The following is an 11901-nucleotide window of genomic DNA, read 5'->3' as shown; positions in this document are numbered from 1 at the left end:
TTTTACACATATGTGTGACATTTCGAGCAATTTTATTCGATGTTTCATCGGTATGTTTGCATTCGATCTTGCAATATGCATTTGATGTTTCCCTTTTCATTCGATGTTTCGTTAAGAATCAAAGTCTAGTTTCTAGCCAATTTTCCATAAACACCTGATTTTGCCCTATTTTGCTAAAAAAATGCAAGGTTAACCACTGACAATTTGAAATTTTTCATAAATATTTAAATTTTCCAAATTTTACTAAAAAAGAAAGGTTAACCCCTTACATTTGAAATTTTTCATACACATCTGATTTTGCCAAATTTTACTACACTGCAAGGTTAACCCCTTACAATCTGAAATTTTCCAGAAAGATCTGATCTTGCCCAATTTCGCCAAAAAATGCAAGGTTCACCCCATACTATTTGAAATGTTTCATCAACAGAATATTTCACACATAGGGGCCTAAATTATATATTTTTAAATTTATTAGAGACGCATTGATCGTGCTATCATATACCATTCTAATACCATTGCGAATTACTGTATTGTTGGGAATGCTTACAATTAAAGACAAAAGATGTATAAATAATATGTATATTACAATGTACATCTTTATTCTTTCCCGGTATAATTTATGGCGTTTCTTACGTCAATTGGCAATCGCGTCATTATATAATGATCGTCAAATTGATCGAACAAAACTCCGTTTTGATTATAGTCAAGTATGAAATATTCATTGATTTATGACATACACCTGTTTCAATTTTGATACTACCCGTAGACCTGCCGAGCAGCTGTAGATATCAAACTAAACCAAAGTATAAAAGATAGAGGGTAAAAATAATCAAAAAGTTATGTGCTAGTCAAGCTTTCAGGGATCGGTCTGAGCCATAACAATGCCCCAGCCGATCCCTTAGTTCTCTTCCGGGGTCTCGGCGTCCCCGACCAATACACACTTCCTTCCCCATCCATCCATATAACCCCGGAGGGCCAGGCACCATGTAAAAGCAAAGAGATAAGGGAGGAGCAGGGCGGCCCCTAAGCCCTGATCCTCCGAGTGGACCACATGCCCTGAACCTGTACGAAGGCGCCAACCTGGAACTCGCGGACAGTACCAGCAGCAGTGCTTACCGATTAAGCTAAGGTACTGTTGGTCCTTAACGACGGGAAATTAAATCTCTTATAGTGAATAATTGAACTCATACGTTAAAAACCAAAAAGAGACCAGCGGGATTCGAACCCGGGACCCCGCTAACCGTGGACGACGAATCGTAACCACTCGACCATTTCGTTACCTTAGAATTTTCCTTAAACTGAGAAAAGTTGTCTTTATAGGTGAGCAAACGCGCCAGGAAGATTACTGGGTCCATTTGCTTTACCTTAATGGGTAAAAACAAGTCGATATAATGAGCCCAGTTTGTTTGGTTTGTTAGGAAGCTGCATAACACAGCCTAATGTGCAAAACAGTCGTGTGCTAGGTGGATCATTACGCAACAATGAACACCGCAATTGTGTATTTTCAAAAGGCAGACGCGTAGATTTCTACTCTTTGTATCTGGGCACATATAGGATCTCACCTCCCTCTTCAGCTAGCGGATGAATAGGCCAACAAGCTGACAAATCGGCAAGGCTTCAGACTTGAAACTTTTGGAGTGAGCCCCAGACGTAGATGCCCCCAGTTTCGTTTATCATTTCAACACCATTCTACACAATAAACAATCAAATCATCCTGATTTTGGTATTTGTGCTTGCAGCAGCAACCGGGTACGACGACCCAATGTTTTAATTACATCTTTCAATAATTCGAACCTTTAAAGACTTGATAGTATTTACAGAACTATCATCTATTATCTAGGCGTAAGAGCCTTTCATTATAGACACATTTAAGTGATCAATTAATTATACAGAATTATACCTGAGACAACACTCTTTTTGCAATTGTTATGATTAATTCTAATTATTCGTACCCCATTTGATATTATGTTTAGTCTCATCGCTGTGATGACTACCAGGTACGACAGTGTTTTAATAACGGTCATTCAATAATTTGAACCTTAAAGACGTCTTGATGAAGACAATATTTACAGAACTAGGGTCTATCATTTAGGCGTAAGAGCCTTTCATTTATCATATTTGCGTAATCAATACTAAAATTAACCTTGAGACTTCCCTCCTCTTTACAATTGTCATGGTTATTTCTGAATAATCGTTCCACATTTGATATTATATTAAGGCAAGCTTTTCAGAATTATCTCTTTTGGTTTTGTACAATACCAGATATCTTCCGCTGAGGATAAATCACGCATACTATGGTGCATGTCTATTCAGACTTGTTTGCGTTCTGAACGCATTAGATCGCTAGAACAATTCTAGCATCTCATCTAGTAGATCTGATCTTTATGAATCTTACTGCCAACCTGTAAATCTCGTTTTATACCTCCGTCAGAAACTACTCCGACCATACCTTGATTGCCACTTGTGGATTTCATTTGAACCTTTAAGTTTCACAGAACTTTCCTTTAGGCTTCAGAGCCTTTAGCTAAACTTAATTGAATAATCGCAAGATACCACTCATCTATTACATTATGGCTGTTTCTGGAATTGTACCCCATCTAACATTGCTGTGTTGACTGCCAGATACGAAAAACCAAAACCATATTTGGAAAAATGGAAACGTACACCTGAACTATGCAAGACAACTCCTTCAGGCAAGGGTAGCAATGTTCGTCTCTTATAAATACTGTTTGAGACATTGAACAACTATGAAATTACAACCAGACTTAACAACTGTGTTAAAAATTGTGTGTTGTCGTTGCTGCTCGCAAGCGTGAAGTGATCTACCTTCAATCCAACCACGCACACATTCCTGTGCCACTCCCTATTCAAATTACGCGCCCTTAACCACTCTACCGTGTCTCATTTACATATCACTGATAAAGCAGATTTATTCTAATTCGTCCCGGTACTCAACCGAATAAATCAATATTTATCATTTCAACACCATTCTACACAATAAACAATCAAATCATCCTGATTTTGGTATTTGTGCTTGCAGCAGCAACCGGTATGAACTATAAAGAACGGGTCTGTAATGCTGAATCCCCAAAAGGATTTAGATATTTAACATCATATTGCAATCACTCTCTTGGATATATTAAAGTATCCTTCTCTGTCTCTGATATGGCGTCCATGACGCTTGAACAGCCTGTTGGATATCTGCTTTGATAGCCACTAAGACTCCAACAGCAGCATGGGGCTGCTCTGTGAAAACTCTAACCTTCCCTCTCAAACTCTCGAGTACTTCATCGGTTTATACCTCTATGAAATCACTTTATACTCTTCTTTAACATTTGTTTAAGTTTATGAACACAAAAGAAGGTCTTTATCTGAAGGGAAGACTTTGACTCACTTGACATACAATTCCAACATTGTAACTGTACATGTTGATAATAATTACCTCGCAATAATAACTGAATTCACATGGCCGAGTGCATGAGATAACACGTAAATACTTCAATTAAAGTGCGGCTAACTCACTGAGCCGATAAGACCCGGTATATGAAATAAGGGCCTTGACCAGGATTCTTATATGAAATAAGATGTGTACTGAACGGTCTTTACCCTATTTTGGCACTATCTCAGAAAGAATATCTGGTGTAATTGGATCTTTCTTTGGCTTAACCAGTGTTCTTGTCAGACCTTTAGCGCGGTGTATGACACCAGAGGGTCTTTGGTTGTATCATGGTCCCCAACTAGCCATGAGATGAACCCATGACATGACAGCTAAAGAGTTTGTGACTGTAGGTGCATGGTGATGTTGCAGAGTTCCAATATGGATCAGGTATAAGGCTACCATGTAAGGATCTGCGGGTAGGTATGATATTCCGTGCAACTCTGCCCATTGTCGCCATCTCGTGAAGGATGATCTGTACTCGAGACTGTTGATGGGGCTTGTGACTCGAGTAGCATGGAAAGCAGTTGACTGGCGAGACTATATCCAGCTCTTGACTTTTGGCTGATTGAGGACTCCGCTGCCTCCAATTATCGCTGTTGAAGATGAGCTTCCAAAAAGGAAAATAATAAAGATTGTTACTTTAACGAGATTAAAATCATGCGTCAACTTACTAAACACTTTCTTTATTAAGTGCATTTAATTAAAAGCGCATTTCCCACTGCTTATTGCTACAACTATACTCTGAATACAAAAGAACAGCTTATTTGCCAAATCTGAATCATCATCCGCTGGGGATATCAATTGTAACGTTTACAATACCAAACATCCGCTGAGGATGTCACCATATTTTGGTGTAAGTCTGCTGAGACTGTCTTGTTTGCGTTCTGAACGCATCTCGTTATATACTTCTGTCAGAAACGACTCTGACCCTAACTTTTTTGCCACGTAAACCACTAAACTTTAGTATGGTGATGCTCGTGGCTTTCATATTAAACCAATGGGGTTATCTTGGCCAAGATTAGGCCAAATAATAAACTAGGCTGACCATGCATGTTTCCATAGAAGGGTTAACTTAAGGCCAATTTCACTGCCTTCGATTCTCTCCGAGTCGAGCTTCGAGTCTTCTCGCTATCTGACCGATGCCCAAATATTCTATTGAATCCTTTTGTACTACCAGTGCGTCCAGCGTCGGTGGAACAGTTTTGAAACTGGAGGAAATTTTTCTCCGAACAAGACTAGTGAACTTTGATGAGAAACAGATGTAAATACATCAGTGAAACGGGATTCTAAATACCTTTGGACTTTATACGAATCTCAAGTCAAGCCTACTAGAACTAAATCTTCTCTCTGGTTTTGAAGGAACTGGCAAACTCAATCATCGTCTAAAAGACATCTTGTATTTCTACACTTCTCCGCCTTCGCACTAGACAAAACCACTTTGCTAATCCAAATACATTCTCCGCTTAAGTTAAGCATGTGCTCTCTGACTTTCTGAAAGCAATTGTTATAAAATGGAATAAGCTGGCAAATCTCTAAACCATCGTTAAGCAAGTCATCTGTACATGACATGTATGCATCATTCTGCATTTCTCACCTTCTGAACCAACTTCTTCACCACTTCAACCCCGTTTTGAGCATTTTAGAACCAACCACTTTTGGTTTGAGCACTGTGCTCTCTATTCTATGGCTTTCTGAAGGAAACTGGAGTGTCCCAAACTGTCTTCTAAGACAACTCTCCTTGTTCTTGCAATTGCCCCTTTTCCAGCGATCGTACTATTTTGGTACAATTTAAAGACACATATGATGGTAGGAATTGGAACAAATTGGAAAAAAAAATTTCTGTGAAACCCAGGAAAACCCGATTGGTCAAACGCTCACAAGGTGATATTTAAGATTTTCAGATCAAACTTCAACGTGAATCAATACGTTGTCAAGGAACAAAGAAATATGGGCGTATCACCAAATTTGACTGATTGATGCCAGGGCTATCTACTCCCTTTTCGGACGACATTCACCTGTTGTCACTGAATTGAAACTTACAAAGGATTAATGATAAACGGCTTTATTATGGGTTTCCAACAAATTGTATATGGCAGAACATCGATTCAATCTAGGGCCTATATTTCGTCTCAACAAGTAGAGTGTGGGTTTTCTGAAATTGACCATTTTCGGAGACTGGTTACATCTTATAACAAAGAACTAGTGTAAAAGTCCCCACAATTCACGATGGGAAAGTAATTCTCCAGAACACTCTTCGTTCGGAACCAGAAATCTCTCCGTTCTCAAAAAAATCATCTGTGAATTTCAACATCTGCAACTACATTTTTGCAAATTAAAAAGACTGTAATTTAACTTAGCTTCGTAAACTGGCTTTCTGCTTTCTGCTTTCCGATCTTCGGTCCATCTGCTATTAACAACTGTCTTGTCTTGATTGATACCGATGTAGGGGCGAGCTCTGTTGTCAGTAGCCTTGAATGTAATGTAGCTTCTTAAAATGAGATGTCGAATTGACTTTAGGAGAGCAAAACTGCCAACTCTCCCATTTGCTGATATAACGCAATGGAAGTACAGCGAAACAAAAATTGTGTGTTGTCGTTGCTGCTCGCAAGCGTGAAGTGATCTACCTTCAATCCAACCACGCACACATTCCTGTGCCACTCCCTATTCAAATTACGCGCCCTTAACCACTCTACCGTGTCTCATTTACATATCAATGATAAAGCAGATTTATTCTAATTCGTCCCGGTACTCAACCGAATAAATCAATATTTTTGTGCAGTAAGTCCCATAGCAAGGACTGTCAGCGCCAGCCGACATGGCTCTCATGTGTCTCGGTCTACAGGTACCTTAACATGGATGGATTTTGAAAAACTATAACTTGTTGGATAGCGGATAAATAGGCCAACAAGCTGACAAATCGGCAAGGCTTCAGACTTGAAACTTTGGGAGTAAGCCCCAGACGTAGGTACATGATGGCCCCAGTTTCGTGTTTGTGCAGTAAGTCCAATAGCAAGGGCTGTCAGCGCCAACCGACATGGCTCTTATGTGTCTTGGTCTAAAGGTACCTTAACATGGATGGATTTTGACAAATTATAACTTGTTGGATAGCGGATGAAGAGGCCAACAAGTCCCATAGCAAGGGCTGTCATCGCCAGCAGACATGGCTCTAATGTGTCTCGGTCTAAAGGTACCTTAACATGGATGGATTTTGACAAACTATAGCTTGTTGGATAGCGAATGAATAGGCCAACTACCTGACAAATCGGCAAGGCTTCAGACTTGAAACTTTTTGAGTGAGCTCCAGACGTAGGTACATGATGCCCACAGTTTCGTTTTTGTGCAGTAAGTCCCATAGCAAGGGCTGTCAGCGCCAGCCGACATGGCTCTTATGTGTCTCGATCTTAAGGTACCTTAACATAGATGGATTGTGACAAACTATAGCTTGTTAGATAGCGGATGAATAGGCCAACAAGCTGACAAATCTGCAAGGCTTCAGACTTGTACTTTATGAGTGAGCCTCAGACGTAGGTACATGATGCCCCCAGTTTTGTGCAGTAAGTCCCACAGCAAGGGCTGTCAGCGCCAGCCGACATGGCTCTCATGTGTCTAGGTCTAAAGGTACCTTAACATGGATGGATTTTGACAAACTATACCTTGTTGGATAGCGGATGAATAGGCCGACAAGCTGACATATCGGCAAGGCTTCAGACTTGAAACTTGAGGAGTGAGCCCCAGATGTAGGTACATGATGCCCCAAGTTTCGTTTTTGTGCAGTAAGTCCCAAAGCAAGGGCTGTCAGCGCCAGCCGACATGGCTCTCATGTGTCTCGGTCTAAAGGTACCTTAACATAGATGGATTTGACAAACTATACCTTGTTGGATAGCGGATGAATAGGCCAACAAGCTGACAAATCGGCAAGGCTTCAGATTTGAAACTTTTGGAGTGAGCTTCAGACGTAGGTACATGATGCCCCCAGTTTCGTTTTTGTGCAGTAAGTCCCAATGCAAGGGCTGTCAGCGCCAGCCGACATGGCTCTAAAGTGTCTCGGTCTAAAGGTACCTTAACATAGATGGATTTTGACAATTTATAGCTTGTTGGATAGCGGATAAATAGGCCAACAATCTGACATATCGGCAAGGCTTCAGACTTGAAACTTTTGGAGTGGACCCCAGACGTAGGTACATGATGCCCACAGTTTCGTTTTTGTGCAGTAAGTCCCATAGAAAGGACCGTCAGCGAAAGCCGACATGGCTCTCATGTGTCTCGATCTTAAGGTACCTTAACATAGATGGATTGTGACAAACTATAGCTTGTTAGATAGAGGATGAATAGGCCAACAAGCTGACAAATCGGCAAGGCTTCAGACTTGAACTTTAGGAGTGAGCCACAGACGTAGGTACATGATGCCCCTAGTTTCGTTTTTGTGCAGTAAGTTTCTCAGCAAGGGCTGTCAGCGCTAGCCGACATGGCTCTCATGTGTCTCGGTCTAAAGGTACCTTAACATGGATGGATTTTGACAAACTATAGCTTGTTGGATAGCGGATGAATAGGCCAACAAGCTGACAAATCGGCAAGGCTTCAGACTTGAAACTTTTGGAGTGAAACTTTTTGTGCAGTAAGTCCCATTGCAAGGGCTGTCAGCGCCAGCCGACATGGCTCTCATGTGTCTCGGTCTAAAGGTACCTTAACATGGATGGATTTTCACAAACTATAGCTTGTTGGATAGCGGTTGAATAGGCCAACGAGCTGACGAATCGGCACGGCTTCAGACTTGAACCTTTTGGAGTGAGCCCCAGACGTAGGTACATGATTCCACCAGTTTCGTTTTTGTGCAGTAAGTCCCATAGCAAAGGCCGTCAGCGCCAGCCGACATGGCTCTCATGTGTCTGTGTCTAAAGGTACCTTAACATGGATGGATTTTTACAAACTATAGCTTGTTGGATAGCAGTTGTATAGGCTAACAACCTGACACAAAGGCAAGGCTTCAGACTTGAAACTTTTGGAGTGAGTCCCAGACGTAGGTACATGATGCCCCTAGTTTCGTTTTTGTGCAGTAAGTCCCGTAGCAAGGGCTGTCAGCGCTAGCCGACGTGGCTCTCATGTGTCTCGGTCTAAAGGAACCTTAACATAGATGGATTTTGACAAACTATAGCTTGTTGGATAGCGGCTGAATAGGCCAACAAGCTGACAAATCGGCACGGCTTCAGACTTGAAACTTTTGGAGTGAGCCCCAGACGTAGGTACATGATGCCCCCAGTTTCGTTTTTGTGCAGTAAGTACCATAGCAGGGGCTGTCAGCGCCAGCAGACATAGCTCTCATGTGTCTCGGTCTAAAGGTACCTTAACATAGATGGATTTTGACAAACTATAGCTTGTTAGATAGCGGATGAATAGGCCAACAATCTGACAAATCGGTACGGCTTTAGACTTAAAATTTTGGAGTGAGCCCCAGACGTATGTACATGATGCCCCCAGTTTCGTTTTTGTGCAGTAAGTCCCATAGCAAGGGCCGTCAGCGCCAGCCGACATGGCTTTCATGTGTCTCGGTCGAAAGGTACCTTAACATAGATGGATTGTGACAAACTATAGCTTGTTAGATAGAGGATGAATAGGCCACCAAGCTGACAAATCGGCAAGGCTTCAGACTTGAACTTTATGAGTGAGCCTCAGACGTAGGTACATGATGCCCCTAGTTTCGTTTTTGTGCAGTAAGTTTCTCAGCAAGGGCTGTCAGCGCTAGCCGACATGGCTCTCATGTGTCTCGGTCTAAAGGTACCTTAACATGGATGGATTTTGACAAACTATAGCTTGTTGGATAGCGGATGAATAGGCCAACAAGCTGACAAATCGGCAAGGCTTCAGACTTGAAACTTTTGGAGTGAGCCCCAGACGTAGGTACATGATGCCCCCAGTTTCGTTTTTGTGCAGTAAGTCCCATTGCAAGGGCTGTCAGCGCCAGCCGACATGGCTCTCATGTGTCTCGGTCTAAAGGTACCTTAACATGGATGGATTTTCACAAACTATAGCTTGTTGGATAGCGGTTGAATAGGCCAACGAGCTGACGAATCGGCACGGCTTCAGACTTGAACCTTTTGGAGTGAGCCCCAGACGTAGGTACATGATTCCACCAGTTTCGTTTTTGTGCAGTAAGTCCCATAGCAAAGGCCGTCAGCGCCAGCCGACATGGCTCTCATGTGTCTGTGTCTAAAGGTACCTTAACATGGATGGATTTTTACAAACTATAGCTTGTTGGATAGCAGTTGTATAGGCTAACAACCTGACACAAAGGCAAGGCTTCAGACTTGAAACTTTTGGAGTGAGTCCCAGACGTAGGTACATGATGCCCCTAGTTTCGTTTTTGTGCAGTAAGTCCCGTAGCAAGGGCTGTCAGCGCTAGCCGACGTGGCTCTCATGTGTCTCGGTCTAAAGGAACCTTAACATAGATGGATTTTGACAAACTATAGCTTGTTGGATAGCGGCTGAATAGGCCAACAAGCTGACAAATCGGCACGGCTTCAGACTTGAAACTTTTGGAGTGAGCCCCAGACGTAGGTACATGATGCCCCCAGTTTCGTTTTTGTGCAGTAAGTACCATAGCAGGGGCTGTCAGCGCCAGCAGACATAGCTCTCATGTGTCTCGGTCTAAAGGTACCTTAACATAGATGGATTTTGACAAACTATAGCTTGTTAGATAGCGGATGAATAGGCCAACAATCTGACAAATCGGTACGGCTTTAGACTTAAAATTTTGGAGTGAGCCCCAGACGTATGTACATGATGCCCCCAGTTTCGTTTTTGTGCAGTAAGTCCCATAGCAAGGGCCGTCAGCGCCAGCCGACATGGCTTTCATGTGTCTCGGTCGAAAGGTACCTTAACATAGATGGATTTTGACAAACTATAGCTTGTTGGATAGCAGATGAATAGGCCACCAAGCTGACAAATCCGCAAGGCTTCAGACTTGAAACTGTTGGAGTGTGCTCCAGACGTAGGTACATGTTGCCCCAGTTTAGTTTTTGTGCAGTAAGTCCCATAGCAAGAGCTGTCAGCGCCAGCCGACATGGCTCTCATGTGTCTCGGTCGAAAGGTACCTTAACATAAATGGATTTTGACAAACTATAGCTTGTTGGATAGCGGATGAATAGGCCAACAAGCTGACAATTCGGCAAGGCTTCAGACCTGAAACTTTTGGAGTGAGCTCCAGACGTAGGTACATGATGCCCCCAGTTTCGTTTTTGTGCACTAAGTACCATAGCAAGGGCTGTAGGCGCCAGCCGACATGGCTGTTATGTGTCTCGGTCTAAAGGTACCTTAACATAGATGGATTTTGACAAACTATAGCTTGTTGGATAGCGGATGAATAGGCTAACAAGCTTACAAATCGGCAAGGCTTCAGACCTGAAACTTTTGGAGTGAGCTCCAGACGTAGGTACATGATGCCCCCAGTTTCGTTTATGTGCAGTAAGTCCCTTAGCAGGGGCTGTCAGCGCCAGCCGACATGGCTCTCATGTGTCTCGGTCTAAAGGTACCTTAACATAGACGGATTTTTGACAAACTATAGCTTGTTGGATGGCGGTTGAATAGGCCAACAAGCTGACAAATCGGCAAGGCTTCAGACTTAAAACTTTTGTAGTGAGTCTCAGACGTAGGTACATGATGCCCCCAGTTTCGTTTTTGTGCAGTAAGTCCCATAGCAAGGGCTGTCAGCGCCAGCCGACATGGCTTTCATGTGTCTCGGTCGAAAGGTACCTTAACATAGATGGATTTTGACAAACTATAGCTTGTTGGATAGCGGATGAATAGGCCACCAAGCTGACAAATCCGCAAGGCTTCAGACTTGAAACTGTTGGAGTGAGCTCCAGACGTAGGTACATGATGCCCCAGTTTCGTTTTTGTGCAGTAAGTCCCATAGCAAGGGCTGTCAGCGCCAGCAGACATGGCTCTAATGTGTCTCGGTCTAAAGGTAACTTAACATAGATGGATTTTGACAAACTATACCTTGTTGGATAGCGGATGAATAGGCCACCAAGCTGACAAGTCGGCAAGGCTTCAGACTTGAAAATTTTTGAGTGAGCCCAGACGTAGGTACATGATGCCCCCAGTTTTGTTTTTGTGCAGTAAGTCCCAAAGCAAGGGCTGTCAGCGCCAGCCGACATGGCTCTCATGTGTCTAGGTCTAAAGGTACCTTAACATAGATGGATTTGACAAACTATACCTTGTTGGATAGCGGATGAATAGGCCACCAAGCTGACAAATCGGCAAGGCTTCAGACATGAAACTTTAGGAGTGAGCCCCAGACGTAGGTACATGATGCCCCCAGTTTCGTTTTTGTGCACTAAGTCCCAAAGCAAGGGCTGTCAGCGCCAGCCGACATGGCTCTAATGTGTCTCGGTCTAAAGGTACCTTAAAATAGATGGATTTTAACAATTTATAGCTTGTTGGATAGCGGATAAATAGGCCAACAA

At 42.7% G+C, this 11901-nt stretch overlaps 1 long non-coding RNA gene across 1 annotated transcript; it reads right to left on the bottom strand.

Annotated features, from left to right (window-relative positions):
• Window positions 1-3016: 3016 nt before the first annotated feature.
• LOC119725749 lies at window positions 3017-6026 on the bottom strand. Its single transcript, XR_005270728.1, has 2 exons — window positions 5034-6026; window positions 3017-4046 (listed from the first exon to the last, which is right to left on the bottom strand). It is a non-coding gene; the product is annotated as an uncharacterized LOC119725749 (long non-coding RNA).
• Window positions 6027-11901: the final 5875 nt, after the last annotated feature.

Source organism: Patiria miniata, unplaced genomic scaffold (genome assembly GCF_015706575.1).
Source record: "Patiria miniata isolate m_02_andy unplaced genomic scaffold, ASM1570657v1 HiC_scaffold_19, whole genome shotgun sequence".
Lineage (NCBI taxonomy): Eukaryota > Metazoa > Echinodermata > Asteroidea > Valvatida > Asterinidae > Patiria > Patiria miniata.
Note: the sequence above shows the minus strand (reverse complement) of the source record. Positions and strands in the feature narration are given on the sequence as shown.